A 25,665-nucleotide genomic window follows, 5' to 3' on the forward strand; every position below is an offset into this window, starting at 1 on the left:
GATCCGGAGGTGACCCTGAACCAAGGGCGGGCACTCACTGCCATCCGTGTCCTTAGATGAGCGAGGAAGGAGAGTTCACGCCCAGGAGGAGGCGGCCAGGCAAGCCGGGAGACACAGATGGGGCGATGTGGCCACAAGCCAAGGGAAGCTGGAAGGAGCGAGGAGCAGAGTCTCCCCCGGAGCTTCCGGAAGGAACCAGCCCTGCCAACACCTCGGCTTCAGCCCATCCGACCCAGCTCACCCGCTGACCTCAGGGCTGTGCGGACACCACCAAGTGTGGGGCCCTCTGTGAACAGCAGCCGCGGAACCTCACGCCTCGACCAAGCCGGGCCTGCCGGCCCCAGCTCCAGCCTCCCATCCAACCCCCCGAAACAGGAAGGCGTGTTCCCAGACACGGCCCGCTCACGCAGGCCAGGCGTGTCCGCGGGTGCGATCAGCCGACTCTCACAGCAGCCAGCGCGTAGAGAACCCGACGGAACCCGAAATGCGGTCAAATCGTCCGCTCTCCGTGCGCACCAGGTGCCCCGGGGGGAGGTGGGGGGCGTGCAGGGTGTTCTCTGCGGGGGCACCACTTGCTGTGAGATTTAACATTCCCTTTGTTTTATCCCTCAAAACCCTCTCAGAGGCAGCCCGGCCGGCGTGGCTCAGGGGTTGAGCATCGGCCTACGAACCAGGAGGTCACGGTTCGATTCCCCGTCAGGGCACATGATCAATGGAGGCAGCTGGTCAGTGGTTCTGTCTCATCCGTGATGTTTCTATCTCTCTCTTCCCTCTCCCTCCCTCTCTGCAATCAATTAAAAAAAAAAAAAAAAACAAAAACTCACAGAGCCAGATCTCCGTGACCCGCTGCCTCCGCAGCCTTTCCTGTTAGTTAGGAAAAGAGGATTCATTGCTCTGAGCCGAGCCCACAGCCCGTCCAGCCCAGAAGCTGGTGTCAGAATGGGGGCCCAGGGACGGCTTGAGACAGCCATCTCCTCTCCGCTAATTACAGGCCTCGCGCTGGCGGCCGGGGGTGAAATATCGGTGGACAGGAAGTGGCCGGCCGGGCTCCACTGGGGCTTCATTAGTGGAGACAAATGAGGAGCTGCCCGCGACCGGGACCACGTGCCAGCTGGGCCAGCCCCGGAGGCTCTGCAGGCGGGTGGCGACGGCCCTGGGAGCAGGGAGTGGGAGAGGGGCCGCCCCAGAGGAGGGCATGTGCTGGGCACACACAGCGGGGACGTGCCCACCCAGGATGCCCGCCACACTGGTCCAGGGTGCCTGCCCTCCTACGCGGGCGGCCCACACGACGTGCCCCCGACCGAGTCCTTCAAGGACAGATTCATTCTCTCGTGGTTCTGGAGGCCGGAGGGCCAAGGCCCAGGTGTGGCAGGGTGGCATCCTCAGGGCTCCCCCTGGTGTGTGACGGCCACCCTCTCCCTGGGCTACCAAGCCTGTCCTCTGGTCTCGGCCATCCCTGCTGGTCCTTCTCCCACGAGGCACCGCTCAGATGGACGGGCCCCGTGGCCTCGCTCACTAACCCTCCGTAAGGGCCCGACCTCCCAACGCGGCTGCATCCGTAGGTCCTGGGGTTGGGGCTTCAACCTACGGATTTGGGGGCCACGGTTCAGCCCAGAGCAGAGTCGCACCCCTGGGTCGCCGAGGGAGCCCCGCCAGCGTCTGTCCCATACCCAGCCAGTAGCTGCTGCTGCTGCACGTGGTTTCTCTGCCCTTGTCATCAGCGGGGAGAAAGGGAAGAAGGCAGGAAGCCACACCGGGGGCCAGGCCCTCCTCGGGCCCGGGAACCGCACCCCGTCCTGCTTCAGGACGGAGGGAGCTGACAGGGGAGGGAGGTCGGTCCGGGGCTTGTGGGAAACTGGAAGAGCTTATGGGTGGGTCCCAGGCCGCCCCTCCCGCGGGTGGCCCCCCAGAACCAGGCACTGCCCGGGGAATGAGGACCCCAGACTCCGTCTCGGTCCTGCACAGGGTTCCCAAGGCAAGAAGGGCAACCACCCCACAGACTTTTCACCCCTAAATCTGCAGGGAGGAGGCGCTCCTCACCCCCATTAACCCCAAGGTGGCCAGACAATTAACCAGGCAGAATCCCTCCCCCCATGCACCCTCCCTCCTCCCCCCCTCCCCCGGGCATTCCAGGGACCAAAGGGCAAACTCTCTGTGATGGGGGATCTCGGGGGCTTGGGGTGAGCTGTGTGTGTTCACTGAGCCCCCCGTGCCCCCCGGGAACCTTTCCTTCCTCCTCCGTCCTCCTCTCCTCCCGGCACGGCCCGCCCTTGTCGAACAGCGTCTCTCAGAGCGAGGCCGGGGATGAGGCGGGGATGCGCCCCGGATGAGGCGGGGATGCGCCCCGGATGAGGCGGGGATGCGCCCTGGATGCGCCCCGGATGAGGCGGGGATGAGCTAATATTTGCGGACGGAAAGGGTCCCTCCAGAGCAAACAGGAGGGCGGTGCCGCCGGGGCCCTGGAGGCCGGGAGCGGACTGCGGACCTGCTGCCCTTTTGGAGGGACGTGGCCGGGAACACAGAGGAGGCCGCCGGCTCTGGGCTCGGCTCCAACTCCGGAGCTGGCCGGAGGTTTCCCCGTGTGGAATGGAGCCGGGCCCTGGGGCTGAAATCCGCCCGCCCCGGGGGCAGGGAGGCGCAAACTGCTCCAGAGCCCCTGGCCGAGAGGAAGCCAGGGCAGAAGTCCCAGCGCCGTCCTGCAGGGCAGGCCTGGCGGACAGTCGGGGCAAGGGAGGCCCTGCAGCTGGAGCGGGAGCCCTGCTCCTGGTGGGCCTCGGCCTGGCTGCGCGCAGGTGCCCGACCCCGGGACACGGCGAGAACGCACCTGTGCAGGGGAGTGAGCACGGGCCTGCCCGGGACGCGGTGGCCCAGGCAGGAGAACAAGCAGAGCCCCCCACACGTCACCCTCACAGGCTTGAAGGGGCCGGGGCGGGGAGGCACCACCGTCCTCGCGGCTGTGAAGCTGGGAGAGCCTCGGCCACATGGGGTCCATGGGGCCGATCTTGGCTCTCACTGGGGGGCGTCTGCCCAGGGGCCTCGCGCCGTGGCTGCGGACCCGCTGGTTTGCCTGTTTCGTCCTCAGCCACGTCTGTGGGGGGAGTTGGTGACTTCCTCCCCCGCCCCCATTGCTCTCCAAAGCCGGCGTGCTGATGGGCTCACGATGGAGAGAGACGGACCCAGGAGCCGGCTTTGCATCCTGCCCTGCCGCCCCCTGCTGTGGGCCCAGCGACATCCCCTCCCCGCCGACCCCCACTTGCGAATAGGACTCCGAGGAGTTTTGTCGGGTTCAACGAGAAAACACGGGGAGCCCGGCCCACGGAAAGCCCTCAGGTCCCAGCCTCGCCCCGTCACAGTGTCACGCGGCCCGATGGAGTTTCTGGTGAAATCACTTCCTGACGCTCCCCTGGGGTTGGCTCTGTCCCAGCCCCGGCTGCCCCCACCTCGGTCAGGCCCGCGTGGGGTGGGGAAGAACCGGGGTCTGGCCCCCAGGGACACGGTGGGAGGGAGAAGGAGCGCCTCTTTAGCTCAAGGTAGATGTCCACCCATCCTTCCGTTGCCCAGGGCAGCCGGGGGCTGGGACGGCCCACAGGACAGTATTGATGGGGAGGGGAGAAAGGCCTGGAGGGTGGGGTGTGGTCTGCACTGGACGGGGGTGGGGGGGTGGGGGGGGCGAAAAGCAGGCAGAGAAGGCAGAGCCAACGCTTTGGCTAACAGCCCGGTTTCTCTTTTGGGGGCAAAGAAATACTTGTGTGTTTTCCCCGGTTCATTACATGTTCATCATGAAAATTGGAAAATACTGAAGAAGTGTAAACAAGAAGACAGAGATCATTAGTGCCTCGGAAGTAATTGCTCGGCAGTAGGCACGTCTCCTTTTCTCAGTGTGTGATTCGGTGTGTTTTACGGGCTGCAGCCGTGGCTCACTTTACCCCGTCAGAGGTCCTGGAGACAAGTTGCCACAGAGACGGGGAGGTTAATAGAGAACCGCGAGCCCTTTGCAGACAGCAACTTGGAAAACGGAGACAAACTCCTTGGAAATGATAAATGCCCCAAACGGGCCAAAGACAAATGAGAAATCTGAATATTCCCATAACCATTAAGGAAATGGAATTTAGTTCTTTATCTTCCTATAAAGAACACGCTGTACCCAGACCGTCTCACGCCTCAAGGAATAGATGCTTTTATTCTTACACAAAACTTTTCAGAGAGTACTGTTGCGAAATCAACACGGAAGACGTGAAAATGTCGCTATCGGAGGGAAATCCCCGGCTAACCGCAAGCATGAACGTGGATGCAGAAACCCTGAAAACGCACTCACCGAGTGCAGCCGCGAGGAACAAGATCTTCGGTGTGACTGAGCTGGTTTTATCCCAGAAAGCAAGCACTGAGAACGGATCCATTTGTTTCCACATCAACAGCCTAAAGGAAAAAATATGTTCAGCTCAATATAGAGGAAGCATTTACTTAAATTCAGTGCTCTCTTATGATAAAGCTCACCTCTCTCGACCTCCAAAACAACCAGGAACATTCTAAAAACCTTTCGCTGACATCATTCCCAACAGCAAAATATTTAAAGCATTTTGTTAAGCCAAAAATATCTGCTACCCCCTGCTATGAACATCGCTGATGTCTTAGAGGAACTAAACGGAGCAATAAGACAAGAAAAATAAGACTGAAGAGACCAGGAAGAATAAATAAAACTGTTGTAGAAGGACATGCTTGTCTTAGAAAAATCCCAATTACTGTAGAGATAAATTGTATACATTAATTAGAATATTTAGTAAGGTTACCGGATATAAGACCAGTATACATGTTAATTGCATTTCTGCACAGCAGCACTAATGAATTAAACAACTACACTCTGAAAATAGCAATGGCAGTAAAAGGAAACTAAGAATAAATGAAAGATATGCAAGATCTTTGTAGTAATTAAAAAAAAACAAACAACCCAATCAGGAACTCTTTTTCTTTACATTTTATTTCAGAGAGGAAAGGAGAGGGAGAGAGGGAGAGAAGCATCAATGATGAGGGAGACTCATCCATCGGCTGCCTCCTGCTGCCCCACACCGGGGATGGAGCCCACAACCCAGGCATGTGCCCTGACCTGGAATTGAACCCTGACCTCCTGGTTCACAGGTCGATGTTCAACCACTGAGCAACACTGGCCGGGCTGTAGTAAAAGCTTTAAAATGTTGTTGAAGACATCTTTATGTCATAAATACATGGAGATTTTTGCTTATTTATGAACTAGAGGCCCGTTGCATGAAGATTCGTGCAATAGGCGTTCCTTCCCCTGGCTGCTGGCACCGGTTTTCCTCCGGCACCTGGGACCTGGGCTGCAGCGGAGCCATGCCTGCGGCCTTCAGGCTTGGCTCTGGCTGTGGGTGGAGCCTTCAGTCTTCTCTCCGTGCCTGCATATGCAAAGTAACCCGCCATCTTTGTTGGGTTAATTTGCATACTCACGCCCGATTGGCTGGTGGGCGTCACGGAGGTAGGGCCAATTTGCATCTTTCTCTTTTATTAGTGTAGATAGTTCATGGCGATATTATAAACATGTCCCTTCTCTCCAAATTGACCTGTAAGTGCCGTGTACTTTCAGTCCAAATCCCAGTAGGGTGCTGTGTGGAACTGTGATTTCAAAATTTACATGAAAGCATAAAGGTCCAAAAGTAGTCAAAATGCCCCTGAAGAAGAAATGTTGAATGTGGGGGCTGCTCACCTGTTAATTCTGACAGGGCCACAGCCTGGCCTCTGTGGGGGGCTGGCTCTGTCTGGCTCAGAGCGCCCCTGAGTCTGGCGTTTTCCTGGCCTTGGTGACCCCCCTGGGGGCCCCCCCCCCCACCCCAAGCTGCTGGCTTGGCCTCCCCTGAGAGTCTAGCCTGGGCCTGGGTCTCCCTCCGGCTTCCAGGCTGCATGGCTGGCCACGGTTCTGCCTGGAGCCTCGTCCCAGAGAGCCATGGCTCGCTGCCCAAAGCTCGGGACCCACCCTCGGGGCCGGCTCTGCAGGATGGTTTCTGACCCGCAGCCTCGAAACCACGGCATCTTCTCCTACAGCCGAGTTTCGGCGCCCCCGGGGTAAAGGGTGGGAACGACCCTGCCAGGTGGGCCGTGGGGCGCGTCTCTGTCAAAAAGTAAAAATAATGGCCCGGCTGGTGTGGCTCGGTGGTTGAGTGTCAACCTAGGAACCAGGAGGGTCAGGGTTCGATTCCCGTCAGGGCACGTGCGCGGGTCGTGGGCTCCGTCCACAGTAGGGGGCCTGCAGGAGGCAGCTGATCCATGACTCTCTCTCATCATGGATGTTTCTCTCTCTCTCTCTCCCTCTCCCTTCCTGTCTGAAATTGATAAAAATATATTTAAAAACATAAAAAGGTGGTGCTGTCCGCTGGGTCCACACCCGCCCTCCCAGGAGGCTTCTGCTGTGCCTCCGCCCTGGCCTCCGGCAGCGCCTGCTCTGCATCGCCCACAGGACCCTGGAGAGCAGAGGAGGGACCAGCACCTCGGAGAAGCAGGAACTGGGGCTGCATTCGCTCCACGGGGCCCTGGGAGCAGCTCTGCGCTCCGCCCTGGGCTGGGGTCCCCGCGCCCCAGGAGCCTGTGCCGGTGAGCGGCTCCCACAGGGCGAATGGATCCCGCGCAGGCGCCGCAGCCCGACTGTCTCCTCCGTGAGTCAGCGCTGGTTTTACCCAGCAGCGGGGCTGATGGATGGGACAGGCCGCTGCAGCAGGGAGCAGAGCCGCTCGTCGGCATGGCGGGTTCAGCGGTTCTGCTCCGGAGAGCCATCCCGGGCAGGGCTCCAGGCCGCCTTCTGGAGCATCACTCCCTGACGTTTCCGGGGAGCGGGTTTTGCGGGAGGACGTGCAGCCGGGCTGGGCTCTGGAGTCAGACACTTGGGCTCAGCCCCAGCTCCGCTTTGCCACCGTCTGTGTCCTTGAGCAGGGCAGCCAGCCCTCTGGCCTCGGCCTTCTCATCTGTGAAATGGGATAACAGCAGCGCCTGCTTTGCTGGGTCACTGAGGATGAAGGCACCACGCCTGTCCGGGGAGGAGACGTCAGCCGTGGGACAGGCCCTGGCACCGGGCAGCGCGGGCGGGGCCAGGCTGCCGCCCTCCCGGGGCTAGAGGCTTTCATCCTGCATCGGGGTCGGCCCGAGGGGCATGAACTCTCTCCCTCGCTCAGGCCACCGGAGACCGCCTGGGGAACTAGCCCAGCGCGAGCTGTGCCGCAGAGAGGAATCTGAGCGACGACAGCGGTCAGAGACCCAGCCACAGCTCTCAGCCACGGCCACCCGTTTCCCGGAAGGGGCACCCGGTGGTCGGCGACGGCTGGTCACCCTGGTGGTCGGTGATTTCGTCGAAGGCCCAGGATCGCTCTAGCTGTTTCCTTTGCTTTCTCCTCATGCTGCTTCCATTGCTCCCCGGCGCTCGCTGCCTCACGGTCCCCCACAGCTGCCGCAGCTCCGGGCAGTGCGTGTGCGTCCACGCGGGAAGATGGCTACGGGGCAGAGTCAGCGAGCACCCTCTGATCTCGTGACGGGCAAGGAAAAGCCACTGCCGAGACACATGCCCGTCCATCCCCGCCCGGCGCCTCGGCTGCACACAGGTCACCTGAACCCCCCGGCTGAAGGCGGGCTGGGGCAGTGAGCACCCCGCCGTTCCCCTGTGACGGGAGGTGGCCGGGTGGGAGTGGCCAGGGAAAGGCTGCCGGAGGCCCCACAGCTCCCACGCTCCCCCTGGGTAAGCAGGGCCCTTCCAACTCCCCCCAAGTGACCTTTTCATGAGCCCTGCTGGTCATTCTTTCCCTACTTGACGATGATCCCTTACAACACACGGAGTGGCCAGATGATGATGGTCTCTGAACGCATAACAATCTGGCCACTCGGTGTGTATCCTATATAATAAAAGGCTAATATGCAAATTGTCCCCTCGACCAGGAGTTCAACCAGCAGGCAGGCCGGCCAACCGCCCATGTCCCCTCCCCCTGGCCAGGCTGGCCGGACCCCACCCATGCATGAATTCATGCACCGGGCCTCAAATACACACACACACACACACACACACACACACGCACGCACGCACGCACGCACGCACACTGAGTGGCCAGATTATTATGCGTTCAGAGATCATCATAATCTGGCCACTCAGTGTACATTCCTTCACGTGGGAGTCCTGGGTTAGCAGCACAGTTACTGATGGCTCCCAAGATACACAGACGCGGCCTTCCTCATCTCGGGCCGGCCCCCAGAACTGCTCTCCACGCCTCTCTCTCACGAGGCACGCGGGCCACCAGCTCCCGCACTGTGTCCGGCATTGGCCCTTCTCACCACCTCATTGACGCCTCCCCCCGCCCCCTGCCCCCGCCTCCCCGCGTCGCCCCGTCACGAGCCTCCCCGTCTCCCTGGTTCTGAGCTCAGCACCTCGAATTCCACGGGCCTCCAGGGCCTCACTTCTCTCCAAGTTCAGGCCAAAGATGCAACAGGGGCTGATGTGGCCCTACCCATCCTGACCCCAATGTCCCCCAGACTTCCTGCCTCACCAGCTCCCCCAGCAGGCAGCTCCCGGCTGCTCCTCACCCCCCAGGCCCGCTCCACCCAGGCCCAGCCCGGCCAGGCGGTGCCCTGTGCTGCAGCCCGTGTGGCTCACTCCCCTGCTGGTTGCTTTTCGCTCCAACGTCGCCTCTCACCATCTAAGTGTCCCCGCGTGGACGCACAGCCCTCGAGGATGGACAGGTCCCTGTGCCTGGCAGGGGTTTTCGCGTTGTTCACCACGGAAAGTCCGGCTGCTCCCAGGACGGGGGCTGGCACCTGGCACCTGGAAGGCCCCCCACCGTGTGGCAGGTTGACCGAATGTCCACACTGCACCCTGAAGAGACGGAGCCGGTTCGTGCGGTTGAAGCCGTTTGCTGTTTCTCTCGGTGACGGTAGTTTTCGTTTTCGGGATTCAGTGGGTGATGTGTTACGTTACCCACGCTTCACGTGACGTTTGCATTTGAGTCCTTAATTTCTTCTTCAGGAGTGGAAGCCGCGTCTTGGTTTTGCTCCTGGCACCTCGTCCGTGGATTTGTGTTCCAGTGTCTGTCGGACCGCGCCACGCAGGTCCCGTTGCCTGTGGTGAATTCACACGGCTCGTCCATTGGGGCTTTGTTTACCGGCTTCCTTAGCGCCCTAGGCCCACGGGTTTCCCGGGGTCGGCTCGCGAGTGCTTTCTGAGTCAGCGAGCCCGAGGCCTTGGGCTTGCTTTGCCTCTGAGCCCACCCTTCCGTCTCCTGGATTTCTGGGATGTTCCAGGGCGGGCGGCTCTGGCTTCAGAACCAGCGCTGGGGACAGCGACCAGGGCTCTTTAGCCCGGTGCTGGGGAGACAGGCAGGCCCTCGGGGCCCGGTGCCCAGGCTGCGTGTGGCTCTGGATCCTGCGGTCACAGCGTGCCCATGGCGCTCAGGCCATCACCATCCCGGAAGGGCGGGCATTGAGCCCGGCTCCCAGGTCCTGTTTTGAGGGGAACTTCTGGTCCCCTTACCCCCGGGAGTGGGGCCACGCACGCCTGCGGGAGTCCAGGCCTGGGTCTGAAGATGGCCTGCGTTCTAGTGCCTTTCTGGCCCACGGAGACAACCCCACCGCGTGTGTGTTAGCGCACGCCTTCCTTATTTCCTCCTCCCGCGTTTCCTCCCGCCGCTCCGCACTCAGGCCATGCTGTGCTGTGTGGCTCGGTCTCCTCTGCCTCAGGGGCTGCCGTCCTGGCTCCTCTCATGCCCGCACGGCGGGGCCTCTCGCTGGAGATGGGGAGCTCTGGGAGGCAGGAGCCGGGATGCTCCCCTCCGCCGCCCTGCCCCGCCTCCGGACCCTGCGTAGACTTGGCGAGCGTCACCATCCGCGAGTGGCATCGTTTGGCAGGCCCCGCAGCGCACAGTGGAGAGGTGAGGAGCTGCGGGCAGAGACGCACCTGGATTCAAATCCTGACCCGGCCACTCTCCAGCCACGGGACCTCGGGCACATCATCGCACCGGCTGCTCCGCGGCTCAGCGGGTGTTCGTGTTCACAAGGGAGGGACTGGGACCCAGGGCGCCTGGCTTACCCCATCTGTGTCCTCACCTCCCTCAGCCAGGGCGGGGGTGGGGGGGGGGACAGAGCACCTGCTTCTGTCTTCCCATCAGGGCCGCTGCTCGACTTAGGGTTCTGCTCGGGTTTGGGTTAAGGTTGGGGTTTGAGCTTAGGTTGGGGTTTGGGCTGGGTTCAGGTTAGGGTTAGAGTTAGGGTTCAGGTTGGGGTTGGGGTTGGGGTTAGTGTTAGGGTTGGGGTTGGAATTCAGGTTAGGGTTAGAGTTAGGGTTGGGGTTCAGGTTATGGTTAAAGTTAGGGTTGGGGTTCAGGTTAGGGTTGGTGTTGGTGTTCAGTTTAGGGTTCAGGTTCAGGTTTGGGTGGAGCAGGGGTCACGGTTAGAGTTGGGGCTGGGGTCAGGGTTAGAGTTGGGGCTAGGGTCAGGGTTAGAGTAGGGGCTGGGGTCAGGGTTAGAGTTGGGGCTGGGGTCAGGGTTAGAGTTGGGGTTGGGTTCAGGGTTAGGGTTGGGGCTGGGGTCAGGGTTAGAGTTGGGGTGGTGTCAGGGTTAGGGTTGGGGTGGGGTCAGGGTTAGAGTTGGGATTGGGGTCAGGGTTAGAGTTGGGGTTGGGGTCAGGGTTAGAGGTGGCTGGGATAGGGTTAGAGGTGGCTGGGGTAGGGTTAGTGGTGGCTGGGGTAGGGTTAGAGTTCGCTGGGGTAGGGTTAGAGTTGGGCTGAGGTCAGGGTTAGGGTTGGCTGGGGTAGGGTTAGAGTTGGCTGGGGTCAGGGTTAGAGTTCGCTGGGGTAGGGTTAGAGTTGGGCTGAGGTCAGGGTTAGGGTTGGCTGGGGTAGGGTTAGAGTTGGCTGGGGTCAGGGTTAGAGTTGGCTGGGGTAGGGTTAGGTCTGTAGGTGGTGGTTCCCGCTGGCTGAGGGGTTGGGGTCGGGGTCAGGTCAGGGTCAGAATTAGGGTTGGGCTTGGGGGGGCCTGGCTGCTGCAGGGGCTCCAGGCTGCCCTGTGTTGTTCTCAGCAGTGCCAAGCCCTCACAGGTGTGGAGTGGGGGGAGGAGTGAGGGGAAGAGGGGGGAGGAGGGAGAGGAGGAGGGTTGAGGAGGTAGGAGGAGGGAGGGGAAGGGAGGAGGAGGGAGGAGGGAAGGAGGGAGGAGAGGGAGGGGAGGCAGGAGGGAGGGGGGAGGAGGGGAGGAGGAAGGTGGTGGAGGGGGGAGGAGGGGAGGAGGAGGGAAGAGAGAGGAAGGAGGAGGGAAGAGGGAGGAAGGAGGAGGGAAGAGGGAGGAGGGAGGAGGGAGGGGGGAGGAGTGCGGAACCAGCTGTGTTCTCCATTAAGCGGCCCACCTTGGAGGGTGTGAGTGGAGGAAGTGAGTACAGGATGAACAGCCTCTGGCATCACAACCCGGGATTAATGTCGCCCGGGGGTGCAGAGCGGGTGAACGCGTGGCCCGGTGGGGAGGCAGGACGCGGGCCCCGAGCCCCCCGTCGCCCCGCAGAGGAAGCGAGGGCACAGACCCGGCATGTGGGCGTCTCGGGGCCGCCCTCTGTGCCTGTGTCAGTACCTGCGCCCGCGGCTCGTCCTGGTAATTGCTGGCAGTGTCACTTTTTAATGAAAATTAAGTGCTTCGGCGGCACCGAGTCGCTTTGCTGACACGTCTAATCGCTGCGCGGGGACTTGATAACCTCATTTAACGGCCCGTAAACCGGGGGGAGGGGAGCTGGGTTTGGCTCCGTTTGAAACCCGCCCCCATTCACCTAAGAGAGCATTTCTGACTCACAGCGCTGACTGGCCTTCCCTTTACTGACCTCAGAGGGAGGCGACGCAGGAATGGTCACACAGGCCGCACGCATTTCCCCAGACGTCCCCGTGACGCGGGCCTCAGCAGCACGTGCGCGTCCCGGGCCTCCCTGGAGGTCGGTTAGACCGTGTGCGGGAGAGGAGAACACGGGGGCGGTGCTGAGGCGGCTGCCCTTGCTCCCCACGGGGGACCCATCCACACGAGGAGGATGCGGATGAACAGGAGGGAGGTGGTTCTCCCAGGAGGGAGGTGGTTCGCCCAGGAGGGGGGTGGTTCTCCCAGGAGGGCGGTGGTTCTCCCAGGAGGGCGGTGGTTCGCCTGATCAGGGCAATTAGTGTCAACAATAAATAATTAAAAAAAAAAAGAAGCCGGCCGGCATGGCTCAGGGGTTGAGCATCGACCTATGAACCAGGAGGTCAGGGTTCGATTCCCGGTCAGAGCACAGGCCCGGGTTGTGGGCTCCATCCCCAGTGGGGGGCGTGCAGGAGGCAGCCGATCCATGATTCTCTCTCATCACGGATGTTTCTCTCCCTCTCCCTTCCTCTCTGACATCAATAAAAATATATTTTAAAAAAGAAGAAGATGCACGTGCTCTTTGCATCCGAGCGATGCTGCCAGTCACAGCGATTCGCATCTGCGTCTCGGATGGGTTCTCTCCGCCGAGGACCGAGCAATGGGCTCCAGGAAGCTTCTGGAGTCCTCTCCCTCGGAGAGGTTGGCGTTCCTCGGCTCCTCTCCCCAGAAGCCCAACGTGATGAGACCTCACCCCGATCCAACGCGAAGTTCGAGGGGGATTGTTTCCTCCTTTTCTTCCTTAAACCTCTACGATGAAGAGGCTTTCAGAGGAGGCAGCTCTTGAGAAGCAATTGAACGCGGAAACGCCATCCTCCTGGCAAATACCGCACGTGGAGGTCGTTCCGGATGGAAGTGGGCCCCGAGGCGCCTGAAACTCCTGGGAGCAACCGCGCCTCCCAGGACCCACGTGCCACAGTCCTGACTCCCAGATGCTCAGCGTGGGGCTGCATCGGGCGGGGTCTTTCGAGGGGTAACCGAGTTAAAATGAGGTCGCTGGCGCGGACTCAATAGGACTGGCCTTCTTCACAAGAAGAGGGCAGGACGCAAACACACAAATGGACACGGGGCTGGGGCAGCCACCCACCAGCCAAAGGCAGAGGCCTCGGGGGGAGGGCGGGGGGCGGGGAACCAGGCCGCCCGCACCTGGGACTCAGGTCTCCAGACGCCAGGACTCAGGAGTACACCGCTGGGTGGGGGTTTGTTACGCAGTGTGAGCTGACTGGTGCACGGGGCGGGGAGGGGGGCCCCGGGGGAGCAGGTCCTCTTGGTTGCATCTGCCGGGGCGCCTCCGTGGCCACGGCTCTGACACCCCTGTGCCTGGGGAGCTGGGGTGCGGCCCTCTCAGTCGCTAGGATGGACCTCAACTTCAGCAGGGCTGCAGGATGAGGAAATGAAGTCCCAGATGTCGCCTGCCCAGAAGTGCCGGGAGCACACGGACTTGGCAGACGTTATGATGTATGTCTAGGGCGCCACCCCTACGGTGGGTGCGGAGTGCGGGGCGCCCCCCCCCTCAGCTCACTGCCCTGTGGGGAGCCAGAAGCCAGCAAGGCAGAGGGTGAGACAGGCATCAGCTCAGCCTCACGCAGCAGCTGCGTGGCCAGGACTGCCTGTCCCCTGCTCCGCCCCTTCGCGTCCTGACGCCGCCGAGTCGTAACCTGCACAGCTGGGGCGCGGCTGGAGGGCCAGCGGGCCTTGGTCAGGCCGCGTGCAGGCACGCTGGGGTTCTGTATCGAATGATGCCCCCCCGCCCCGCCCCGAACCACTGGCCAACAGTAACGCCACTCCCTCTGCCTCTGTTCCCGCATCCAAAGGCCCGAGACAGGGAGCCCCCGGCAGAGCAGGTCAAGGCTCTCTCTCAGGGCATGGTGCCCACAGACTCTCTCTCTCTCTCTCTCTCTCTCTCTCTCTCACACACACACACACACACACACACAGCTGCCGCCTCCCTTGCTTTTGCAGCTTCCGAGGAGGGGGTGTCAGCTGGAGCCCCGGGGAGAAGCCAGCTTTGCTGACGCTGCTCTGCGGGCTGGCGCTCGGGGCTGCGTTTTGTTTGAAGCCGGCGGACTCGCTCCATTAATGCCCCTTCGGAGGCCCATCAGCTCAGCGGTTCCTGCCTCCTGGCCCTCCCTGCTCGCCTGGGAGACTCAATTAGGTCCCGGGCTCCACGCAGGGCAGATTTATGAGGCTGCCTGAGGCATGGGGTGGGGGGGGGGCGGTGCGGGGGGAGCGGGGGAGGGAGGAGCAGCCGGGCCTGGGAAACAACGCCGTGGCCCTGGCATCTGCCAGAGCCCCAGGCCCCGGGCGCAGCCTGCCTGCCTGCCTCTGAGCCCCTTCCCCATACCCCGCCCGCTGCCCGGGGCTGCCCCACTGATGTCTGAGGCGTGGGCACCAGTGGCCCGAGGAGGGGCTGTCCGAGGGCGTTTCCCTGGAAGCCGCGTGAGGGGCCCTTGCTGGGGGCTTGGCTCTCTTTCCCGGAGAAGCTCCAGGCAGACGTTGTCATTAGCTGTGGTCACTGGGCAGCGTCTCTGAGCAGCCCTGTCAGGCGCTCCCATCCCCCAGGGAAGGGACAGCCCCCAGGGAGGCCAGTGAAGCCCTCGTGGTTAGGTGCCAGCTAAAGCAGTTCTGTAGGATCAGCAACTCCCCCGGTGCATTTCCAGTTGAGGGAGGGAAGGAAGGAAGGCCGTGGGCAGGTAGAGGTGGGGTCCCGGGAGCCAGGGGAGCTGGGTCAGCCTGCCCAGCCCTGGTCCCCACCCCACAGCCTTAGGCGGCCCCTCTGTGACGTCTGAACCCAGCGTTTATCCGACGGGGGTAGCTGCGTGGGGCTGCGGGGAGGGACGGCTCCCTGGGGCCTGGAGAACATCTCTGAAGCCGCTCCGCCGCAGGAAGGACCGTTAGGAAAAGGCGACATTGGGGAAACGGAGCTGCGGACGTTTGTGTTAGGTCTGGAGGCACGTTGTAGACTCGGATAAACATACGGCGCTTGGAAGTCCTCCGGGAGCCGCATCCCTGAGGGTGTGAAGCGCTAACCTGAGCCTGGGGGGGGAGGGAGGGGGAGGGGCAGGGGCGGTAACCGGGCTGTCCGTCAGGGCAGGGCAAGTGCTGGGGGGGTGGGTTTGAGCGTGCATGTCTGGTCTCTGGGCGCCTCGTCCACAGATGTACCCTGACTTGGTGCACAGGGTGCAGCGGGCTCCTCCGGCTCCCCGGGGCTCCCCATTTCCCAGCACCAGCCCTTCTCCATCCCCCCAAAGCTGCTACCAAGGAACCCCGAGGCAGCCCTGTCCCACCAGGCCTCTTGGCGGTGACACTGCCACCTGGAGGCCGCACTGTGCACCGCAGGCTCCCCTGCCCTGGGGGCCAAATGGACAGACACCTGAACCCGCACCTGGACCTGCACCTGGACGCCCACCTGGACCCCACCCGCCTGGCTGGCACGTGGCCCGGGCAGTGGGGAGCTTTCAGGGACACTCGTCACAGTAGATGGGGACTAAGGCCCTGTCTGTGTGTACCTGTGCCACCAGCGGGCTGGGGATGCGAGATCCCTGTGCCCCGGGGCGTCCAGGCCAGCCTGGGACCCTCCCTCCTCGGTCCACTTCCTCTCAGGGGCCCACATCTCAAGGGGCTTCTGCTGGTGGAGCCCCCACTCTCCCCAGGCCCCCTCCCTGTCTAGGCCTTCGTGTCGCTGCTCTGGTCCCCCAGGGGTCAGCCCCTGTTGCCTGTTCAGGGCTGCGGCTCTGTGGGAGCCCCGGAGAGCCGGAGGAGCCCGCTGCGCCCTGTGCACCAAGTCAGGGTACACCCGGTGGACGAGGCGCCCAGAGACCAGATGTGCACCCTTGTCCCGCTCCGGACGCCGCCCTCGGCCAGTTCCAATCTGGGCAGAGGACAGGCTCCCCTGGACATGCTCCCTCAGTGACGCACCTGCCAGGGAGCTCACCCACGTCCCTGCTTCTTCCCGAGGGGCCCGGGGGGAGCGGCTCGCAGGCCTGGGCGGGAGGAAGGGCTGTGGACAGAGGCGGAGCCCGGGGTCGGATGGTCATCTGGGGGTGAGGGACTCAGGATGCTGGCCCAGCAGCTCCCGGAAGTGCAGGGAACCCAGGGGGCCCCACCCCAGCTGCTAAATGTTGATTTTGGGGTGTGTGTGGATAACGTGGGTGTCAGAGAGGAGCCCAGGGCCCTGTGAGAACCACAGACACAGCCGGGGCCCCCCTCTGGCTGTCGCTGGAACCTCCTGGGGACTCAGCAGGCAGGTGCCAGGGGCCTGAGGTCAGGTACCAGCCCGGGCGGGGCAGGCGCTGAGCTCCCCGCTAACCTGCAGCCCAGGTGAGGCCCACAGCGGGGTTCACCGCTGTTGTGTGGGGGATGGTGAGGCCCAGGATGGAAGGAGGTTGACCCCAGGCCGCAGGGAAGTCAGCCCGCTGGGGTGTGGTCTGGGTGGGTGTGGCTCTTTTGGGGACACCCTGTGTTCCTTGTGGCTGGGCAGGACCCTCAGTGGGGGGTGAGCTGGGTCAGGGGGGAGTGGGGGAGGGCAGCCTCAGGGGCTGAGTGAGTGCCCAGCTGTGCCCTTCAACTGTCCCTCACCCTAGTCCAGCCTCCCTGCCCCATCTCTGAGCACCTTCCCACAGCCCACCTTCCCACAGACCCCACCTTCCCACGGTCACACCTTCCCACAGTCACACCTTCCCACAGTCACACCTTCCCACAGTCACACCTTCCCACAGAGCCCACCTTCCCACAGTCACACCTTCCCACAGAGCCCACCTTCCCACAGTCACACCTTCCCACAGTCACACCTTCCCACAGTCACACCTTCCCACAGTCACACCTTCCCACGGAGTCACACCTTCCCACAGTCACACCTTCCCACAGTCACACCTTCCCACAGTCACACCTTCCCACAGAGTCACACTTTCCCACAGTCACACCTTCCCACAATCACACCTTCCCACAGAGTCACACCTTCCCACAGATTCACACCTTCCCACAGTCACACCTTCCCACAGCCCACCTTCCCACAGTCACACCTTCCCACAGTCACACCTTCCCACAGTCACACCTTCCCACAGAGTCACACCTTCCCACAGTCACACCTTCCCACAGACCCCGACTTCCCACGGTCACACCTTCCCACAGTCACACCTTCCCACAGAGCCCACCTTCCCACAGAGCCCACCTTCCCACAGAGCCCACCTTCCCACAGTCACACCTTCCCACAGTCACACCTTCCCACAGTCACACCATCCCACAGCCCACCTTCCCACAGTCACACCTTCCCACAGTCACACCTTCCCACAGCCCACCTTCCCACAGTCACACCTTCCCACAGTCACACCTTCCCACAGTCACACCTTCCCACAGCCCACCTTCCCACAGTCACACCTTCCCACCGTCACACCTTCCCACGGTCACACCTTCCCACGGTCACACCTTCCCACGGTCACACCTTCCCACGGTCACACCTTCCCACAGAGCTCACCTTCCCACAGTCACACCTTCCCACAGCCACACCTTCCCACAGCCACACCTTCCCACAGCCACACCTTCCCACAGTCACACCTTCCCACAGCCACACCTTCCCACAGTCACACCTTCCCACAGTCACACCTTCCCACAGTCACACCTTCCCACAGAGCTCACCTTCCCACAGTCACACCTTCCCACAGTCACACCTTCCCACAGAGTCCATCTTCCCACAGTCACACCTTCCCACAGTCACACCTTCCCACAGTCACACCTTCCCACAGTCACACCTTCCCACAGAGCCCACCTTCCCACAGAGCCCACCTTCCCACAGAGTCCACCTTCCCACAGTCACACCTTCCCACAGTCACACCTTCCCACAGAGCCCACCTTCCCACAGAGTCCACCTTCCCACAGTCACACCTTCCCACAGTCACACCTTCCCACAGTCACACCTTCCCACAGTCACACCTTCCCACAGAGCCCACCTTCCCACAGAGCCCACCTTCCCACAGTCACACCTTCCCACAGAGTCACACCTTCCCACAGAGCCCACCTTCCCACAGAGTCCACCTTCCCACAGTCACACCTTCCCACAGTCACACCTTCCCACAGCCACACCTTCCCACAGTCACACCTTCCCACAGTCACACCTTCCCACAGAGTCACACCTTCCCACAGAGTCCACCTTCCCACAGTCACACCTTCCCACAGTCACACCTTCCCACAGTCACACCTTCCCACAGCCACACCTTCCCACAGTCACACCTTCCCACAGCCACACCTTCCCACAGTCACACCTTCCCACAGTCACACCTTCCCACAGAGCCCACCTTCCCACAGAGTCCACCTTCCCACGGTCACACCTTCCCACGGCCACACCTTCCCACGGTCACACCTTCCCACAGCCACACCTTCCCACAGAGCCCACCTTCCCACAGAGCCCACCTTCCCACAGAGTCCACCTTCCCACAGTCACACCTTCCCACCGTCACACCTTCCCACAGTCACACCTTCCCACAGAGCCCACCTTCCCACAGAGTCCACCTTCCCACAGTCACACCTTCCCACAGTCACACCTTCCCACAGTCACACCTTCCCACAGAGTCACACCTTCCCACAGAGTCCACCTTCCCACAGTCACACCTTCCCACGGTCACACCTTCCCACAGTCACACCTTCCCACAGAGTCACACCTTCCCACAGAGTCACACCTTCCCACAGTCACACCTTCCCACAGTCACACCTTCCCACGGTCACACCTTCCCACAGAGCCCACCTTCCACAGAGCCCACCCGCCCCGTCTCGGAGCCTGTGAGGCCGGGGCGGCGGTGCCCAGGAACGTCCTGAGGAAGTGCGTGTCAGCGTCAGGCTGTGGATCACTCCCCGCGCCATCCGCCCATTAGTCAGTGAGGAGCTGCTTCCCAGAGAAATGGGGCAGGTGGCCCGGTGCCGAACGTTCCTCACGCGGGTGTAAATCGTGTCAACAGGCGTGAGTGCGATGCATCATCGACCGGCGGACTGACCTCGGGGAGACGCAGGCCCTCGGGGTGTGTGCAGCCCCTGCCCGCCCCCCGCCCCCCGCCCCCCGGCTCCGTCAGGGATGTCACCCTCAGGAGTCAGCGAGGCTCAGTGAGGTTCCCCAGCGCGGTCCGCCTCCGGGCGGGTGTCTGCCTGCCCCTGAGTTAGGGCGCAGGAGTGCCCTGCTTGGCAGGAGGGAGGCCACCCTCCCTTTTCGGGGGTGGGGGAGGGTGTAGTGTCCCTGACAACACAGACTCCACAGCACCGTGCCACCAGGTCTCTCATCGCCACCTCCTGTGTCCTGGCACCCAGTGATGCCACGGGACACGCCGGCGGCCGGGAAGGGGCGAGGAGGGCAGCTGTCCTCTGCGCTGGGACCACCCCTTGGGGTGGCGGCGATGCCTCCGCGGACGGCGGTCACCCATCCTGCGCATGTGCACCCTCGGAGGGTCTCTCCTGGGACGGACCTCTCACTCCCCTCCTCTTCCTGCTGCCCATCCAGCCGCTCCCCAGGTCCTGCTGCCGGACAGGGTACCCCTCAGCGCTCTCTGCCTCCCCGGCTGGAGGTGAGCAGAGCCCTTCTGGGTCCCTCTGAGTGAAGGACACCGCCCGATGGCCCGGCCTGCTCTCACTCGGCCTGGCCTGGCCGGTCATCGTCCGGTCTCCCCCGCCAGCCTGGGTGCCGCGTGGACAAGGCCAGGCCATCCCCTCCCCGGCTCTGGACCAGGTGGGGCTGTGGTTCCAGTGCCCAGTTCCCACGGTCAGGCGGAGCGGGACCTGGGCCCTGGCCCCCGATGGGCGTCTGTCCGCTAGCTGGTCGCGCTGTGATTAGAATTCAGCAGACGCCCCCGCGTCTGGGTGGCGAATCCCATCACATCGCCTCTGCTATCGGCGTCCTATCACATTCAAAGCACAAACGGCAAAATGCAAATGATAATTGGGTTAACGCGGCCCATCTCGAGTGCTCATACATTAATCCTCACTTAACACCCACCTTCAGGTGGAAATGGCCATGTTAACCCGCCGTGAGAGAGAGGGGCCAAAAGCAAAAGTTTTTTATGCAAAGGCTGTCAGTGTGCTTGAGATCTTCTGAGAAAGAAGAAAGCTCGGCTCTGTGGTGCCTGCCGGTCGGCGGGGGGGGGGGGGGGGACGGGGGCGGTGGCACTTATGGAAAACTTAGGGAACTCTCTCCCCAGGCGGCTCAGGTGACAGCTGAGGGAGATAAGGCTCTCTCTCTCTCTCTCTCTCTCTCTCTCTCTCTCTCTTTTTCTCTCTCTCTCTCTCAAATATATTTTTACTGATTTCAGAGAGGAAGGGAGAGGGAGAGAGAGATAGAAACATCAATGATGAGAGAGCATCATGGTTCGGCTGCCTCCTGCACGCCCCACACTGGGGATCGAGCCTGCCACCCGGGCCTGTGCCCTGACCGGGAATCGAATCGTGGCCTCCAGGTTCCTAGGTTGACACTCAGCCACTGAGCCACACCAGCTGAGCCGCTCCTTTTTAAATACATTTAATTAAATGGGCTCACCGACACCATTTTCAATGGCTGAAAACTCAGCCCTGACCCTCAGCTGTCTTGGCTGCGTGTCCAAGCTCAGGGTCTTTGGTCTCCTGAGGTCACGAGGTCCCTTGCTGCATCTCTGAGCTGCCCCTACAGTGACTCTGGGGGAAGCATACGGCCTGCACAGCCTCTGGGGACGCCCTAAGGACCCGCACCCAGTTGGGGCCAGTGTGGAGGCAGCCACGGAGCACGGGGTTCCCACAGACATCGGTGGTTCTGGGCTCCCGCCCCCCACCCAGGGACAGGTCCGGCAATCTTACTTCGGCACCCAAGTTGCCGGTCCTGCTGCTTTGCTCGCCCCCTCCCTGCGCCCCCTCCCTGCGCCCCCTGGACGCTGCTCAGATCCTGCCTCTGATTCATGGCCGGGCAGCGTCCGTGCCAGCAAGGAGCCGCATCTCCGGGTGAAGGAGCTTTTAGGAATAAATCCAAACAAAACTTTAAAAAGTCGCACTCAATCACATTTGCTCTGTGAGTCTGGGCCCCGGCCCAAGGCGGATCCGTAGCCCGTGAGCGCGGCTGGGGATTTGCAGGGCGATCCTTTGTATTTATGAGGCCCGTAAGTCTCCCGTGACGGGTGGGATGTCTCCATAAATCGCCCGCGGCAGGCACGCACGAGTGTGCGCTCGCTGGCGGCGGTGACGGTCATATTTCAAAACTGGGTGAGTGGAAGGAGATGGATGAGGGCCGAGACACCTCACTGCATCCGCAGTCTGACTTGGCTCCCTGGCGCATGCGACATCGTCACGCTCCTCCTGCTCAGCGGCGACGCCCTTGACCTTCCTTGACCTCCCACGTGCTGGGCCTTAGCTGTGTCCCAGGCAGGGACCCCGAGGACCCCCTTCTTCCTCGTTGCAAGTGAGGGCCTGAGGTGGCCCCAGGTCGCCACCTCCGGGGGCTGGGTTTGAACGCTGTCTCTGGGACCCCACGCCCATGTCTAACCTCCAGGCCGCCTAGCCAATGTTTCGAGCCAAAGAGGAGCCTTTGGAGCCCCCCGGGAAGGCCAGCCCCAGTGCGGACACCTCCTGGCTCTTCCCAGCATCCACCCCAAGACACGCGGGCGGGCCGTGACATTGGAGTGTGCGCGGTCACGGCGAGGCTGGGCCCGTGCTGTGTCCCCGTCTGCGTCAGAGCAGCCGCTCCATACAAGAGGGGGTGGGCCGGTTTCGGGGAGGGTGGGTCCGCCTGGCCAGGCCCTGGGCGTCTTTCTTTAGAAACTGACAAGAAAAGACCAGCCGGAGAGGAAGCCCCAAAGGCCCCTGGGTGACGGAGGGGAGGGAGTGGTTGCAGGAAGATGCAGTGAGTCATGAGGCCCTTGGTGGCTAACGGGGACAGGGAATATGGGGCGAGGCAGCGACATCCTTAAAAACGGATGGAGGCTGTGGACAGGGAGCGCCCGGAGAACCCCTCCTGAGGGCTGCTGCTTAAGGAAGGGGAGGTTAGGGTTCAAACACCCATTTTACCGGCTCAGCCTCCTGGAGTAAATCCCAGTCAACTCCACCCAAACGGGCGGGTCCCTAAGGAGTCGAGAGGAGCTGCCGGGCCTCAGAGGAAGGCGCCATGTCCCGGTGCCATCTTCCCGGCGCCAGCATCCCCAGCACCACTGTCCACACCCCAGGAGCATTCGGACCCCGTTCCAGCTCTTTTTGTCTGGAATATTCTATAATCAGGATGAGCCCGGCCCAGGGACTCTGGGGGAAGCATGCTATCTGCAATGACTTCTTTCTTCTTAGAGTTTTAGCAAAACAAAGGAAGGTCTACATGGACCCAGACATGACCAAGAGCTTCCCCTCAGCTTCTGTGTCCATTTCATAGTCAAATTAGGCTAATGGGATGTGGGCCGAGGTAGATCATGGCTTATTGATCGATAGATGCAGAGATACATAGATAGATGATAGATAATGGATGGTTAGCTAGTTAGCTAGACAGATGATGGATGTATATATAGATAGATGAGATATAGATGATACTAAGTGATAGATGGGTGGATGGATTGATGAATGGATGGATAGATAGATGATGGATGGACAGGTGGGTGGGTGGATGGATGGATGGATAGATAGATGGGTGGGTGGATAGATGAATGGATGGATGGATGGATGGATGGATGGATGGGTGGATGGATAGGTAGATGGGTAGATGGATAGTTGGGTAGGTGGATGGATAGATAGATGGGTGTATGAATGGGTGAATGGATGGATAAATAGATGATGGATGGATGGACAGGTGGGTGGCTGGCTGGCTGGCTGGATGGATGGGTGGATGGATGGATGAATGGATGGGTATATGGATGGATGGATGGATGGATGGATAGGTAGATGGGTAGTTGGGTGGATGGATGGATGGATGGATGGATGGATGGATGGATAGATGGGTAGTTGGGTGGATGGATGGATGGGTGGATAGGTGGGTGGGTGGATGGATAGATGAATAGATGGGTGGGTGGATGGATAAATGTGTGGATGGATGGATGGATGTGTGGGTGGATAGATAGAGGAATGGATACATACACGTGTAATAGATAAATGGATAGACAGAGGAGAGTTCACAGAGAGAGAAACAGATCGAGGCCCGGCATGGGAGGCAGTTGGGACACCCTGAAATCAGGGTGGGGCGCTTCTTGCTGCTTGGAGTTGAGAAGACACCCCTCTTCTTTCAGGGGCCCCTCAGCAGCCTGAAGACAGATTTGCTTGCGCACAGGCTCCATTAGAAACACATATTTTATGGCCTTTGTGTTAACTAGCCCCATTTATGTCTCATAATTTTTAGTATTAATATCCTGACAAGACAGAAAATGCGGGGCTGAAGAAGACATCGGTCTTCTGAGGATGTTTCCTGACCCACTTAAATGTGCAAACACAAACCCCCATGCACGCCATGCACGCCTGCACAGATACCCACCTGCTCATGCAACATGCATGCACATGCATGCACATGCATGGACCTACACACATTTAGACACATGTGTGATAGAGGGAGGAGACACCGAGCCCAGGCTGGGTGAGCTTGGGGCTGTCTCCACGCCTCTGGCATCTCTAACTGCTGAGCAAGAACAGCAGCTGCTGATCGTCCTTGAGCTTCTACAGACAGGTCATGCTTCATACTTGAGAGTAAGGAGGCAGAGGCATTGGAAAATTCCGGGTATGAAACAGTTTCCAGCCTGCCCAGGGTGGCTCAGTGGTTGAACATCCACCTATAAACCAGGAGTTCATGGTTCGATTGCCGGTCAGGGCACATGCCCGGGTTGTTGGCTTGATTCCCAGTGCGGGGCGTGCTGCCGATCCATGATTCTCTCTCATCATTGATGTTTCTCTCTCTCCCTTCATCTCTGGAAAAAAAAAAAGACTCTCCAAAGTGAGCCCCAGAGAACAGCTGCCGCCAACGGGTTACGTGGGCAACCCCAGCTTCGTGGGGACCCTGTTGTCCCCGGGGACAGCCGGCTGGGGGTGCTGGCACGGACACTTCAGGCGTTTGGGGTGGAGCAGCCTTGTTAGCTGCCGTCCACGGAGCATCTCCTCTGGCTCACATCCGGGTACTTCTTCCGTGTTAATACATAATTTTGAATTTTAAGTGAGAAAGGTCACCAGGTCTTTCAAATGCATTAGTTTGTGCGATGTCACAGTGGCTTGGGAGGCGGCAATGGCGACCATCATGTCTGTCTGTGGATGGGGAAGCACTCCCTGTGATTTTTGCAGGCTCACCTGGTCACCTGGTCAGCTGGTCACCTGGTCACCTGGTCACCTGGGCGCAGTGGGATCTGCGTTTGTCTCCAGCAGCCCTGGGCCGATTGTGTCCTCAGCAGGGCCTGTGGTGGGTCGTGGTGAGCAGGTAGGGGACACGTTTGCTTCCAAAGTGGCCACTGACGGGGCCCCGACGCATCTTCCAGCCGCAGGGCTCACGTGGACCAGGCACGCCGCCTGACGGCATCGCCCGACACTCGTCTACATGCTTCAGTAAATAAATACACATCCTGCTGGGACTCAGGGCAGTGACCCGCGTGCCATCCGGCCCCGCGGGGAACGTCACACACCCGTTTGCCTAGTTTGGGGCGGTTTTTGGAATGTTGCGTTAATTTAATTTGTTGAGATTTGACTCGATTAAAGGGTATCGATCGGGCTGGGGTGTCTAAAATTGCTGCCATTCGTCAATAGAGGCTTCTCGTGTGATCTCATGGCTAATAAATCAGGTCTCGTGTTCAATATGTAGTTATTACAGGTGGCGACGGACGCGCCTCCCCTCCGGCTCGCTGGGACAGATGGACGCCGTGCCGCGGCGAACGCTCCTTTCAAAGAGCGAGCATTTGCTTTTATGTGGATTCTGCCCCATTTGGGTCCAAACGGGAAAGTTCAAAGAACTCGGAAGAGTTGTCGGGTGTCGGGGAGGGCGGCCAGGCCTGTGTGGATGTGTGTGTGTGTGTGTGTGTGTCCTGTGTGTGGATGTGTCGTGTGTGTGTCGTGTGTGTGTGCATGTTTCTTGTGTGTGTCCTGTATGTGTATGTGTGTGTCGTGTGTGTCCTGTGTGTGTGTGTGTCCTGTGTGTGTGTGTGTCCCCTCTGTGTGTGTGTGTGTGTGCGTGTAGAAATTTCACGTTGGGACTGTGGGGTCATCTTGTTCCTTGGCCGGGCAGATGCTGTCCAGGGAGCCGATCGGGGACCACGGCTGCCCCGAGAGCCCCCTCTTGACGGGTGGTGCTGGGTGTCGGCCGAGGACAGGGCCATGTGGCCGCCGGGTCTTGGAGCCGCCCCGGCAGAAGTAACGACCTCAGCGCCTACGCCTCCACCTGAGGGATCACCTTCTCCGCGCAGCCCGCTGGCGAGCGGCGCAGTAAGCCTGTGTTAGCCCATCACGGTGAATTTAAGTGGGAAAGGCCGCCCGTGGGCAGCGGGGGCTGAGCCGGACTTGCGCCTGGCTCAGAGCGGGACACGCGTCTTCCCACAGATCCGCTGAAGACTCGAGACGGACTGTGACCCAAGACCGGGGCCGGGGGGGGGGGGGGTGGAGGGGGGAGGACCCTGGCCCCTCCTCCGGTCCCCTAGCTGTGCAGGTGGCACCCACGTCCAGGGCACACCCTCAGAGGGGTCCTGGGTGCCCCTCCACTGGGGTCTGCCGCACACATGGCCGGACTCCCCATCTCTTCCCAGGGCCCCGAGCGACGTGCTCCGAGCTGCTCGCGATGCGTGGAGATGCCGAGGCCTGCTTCATGGTTTGTCTTAAACCCGCTGTGCAGC

Source organism: Plecotus auritus (assembly GCF_963455305.1).
Source record: "Plecotus auritus genome assembly, chromosome: 2".
Classification (NCBI taxonomy): domain Eukaryota; kingdom Metazoa; phylum Chordata; class Mammalia; order Chiroptera; family Vespertilionidae; genus Plecotus; species Plecotus auritus.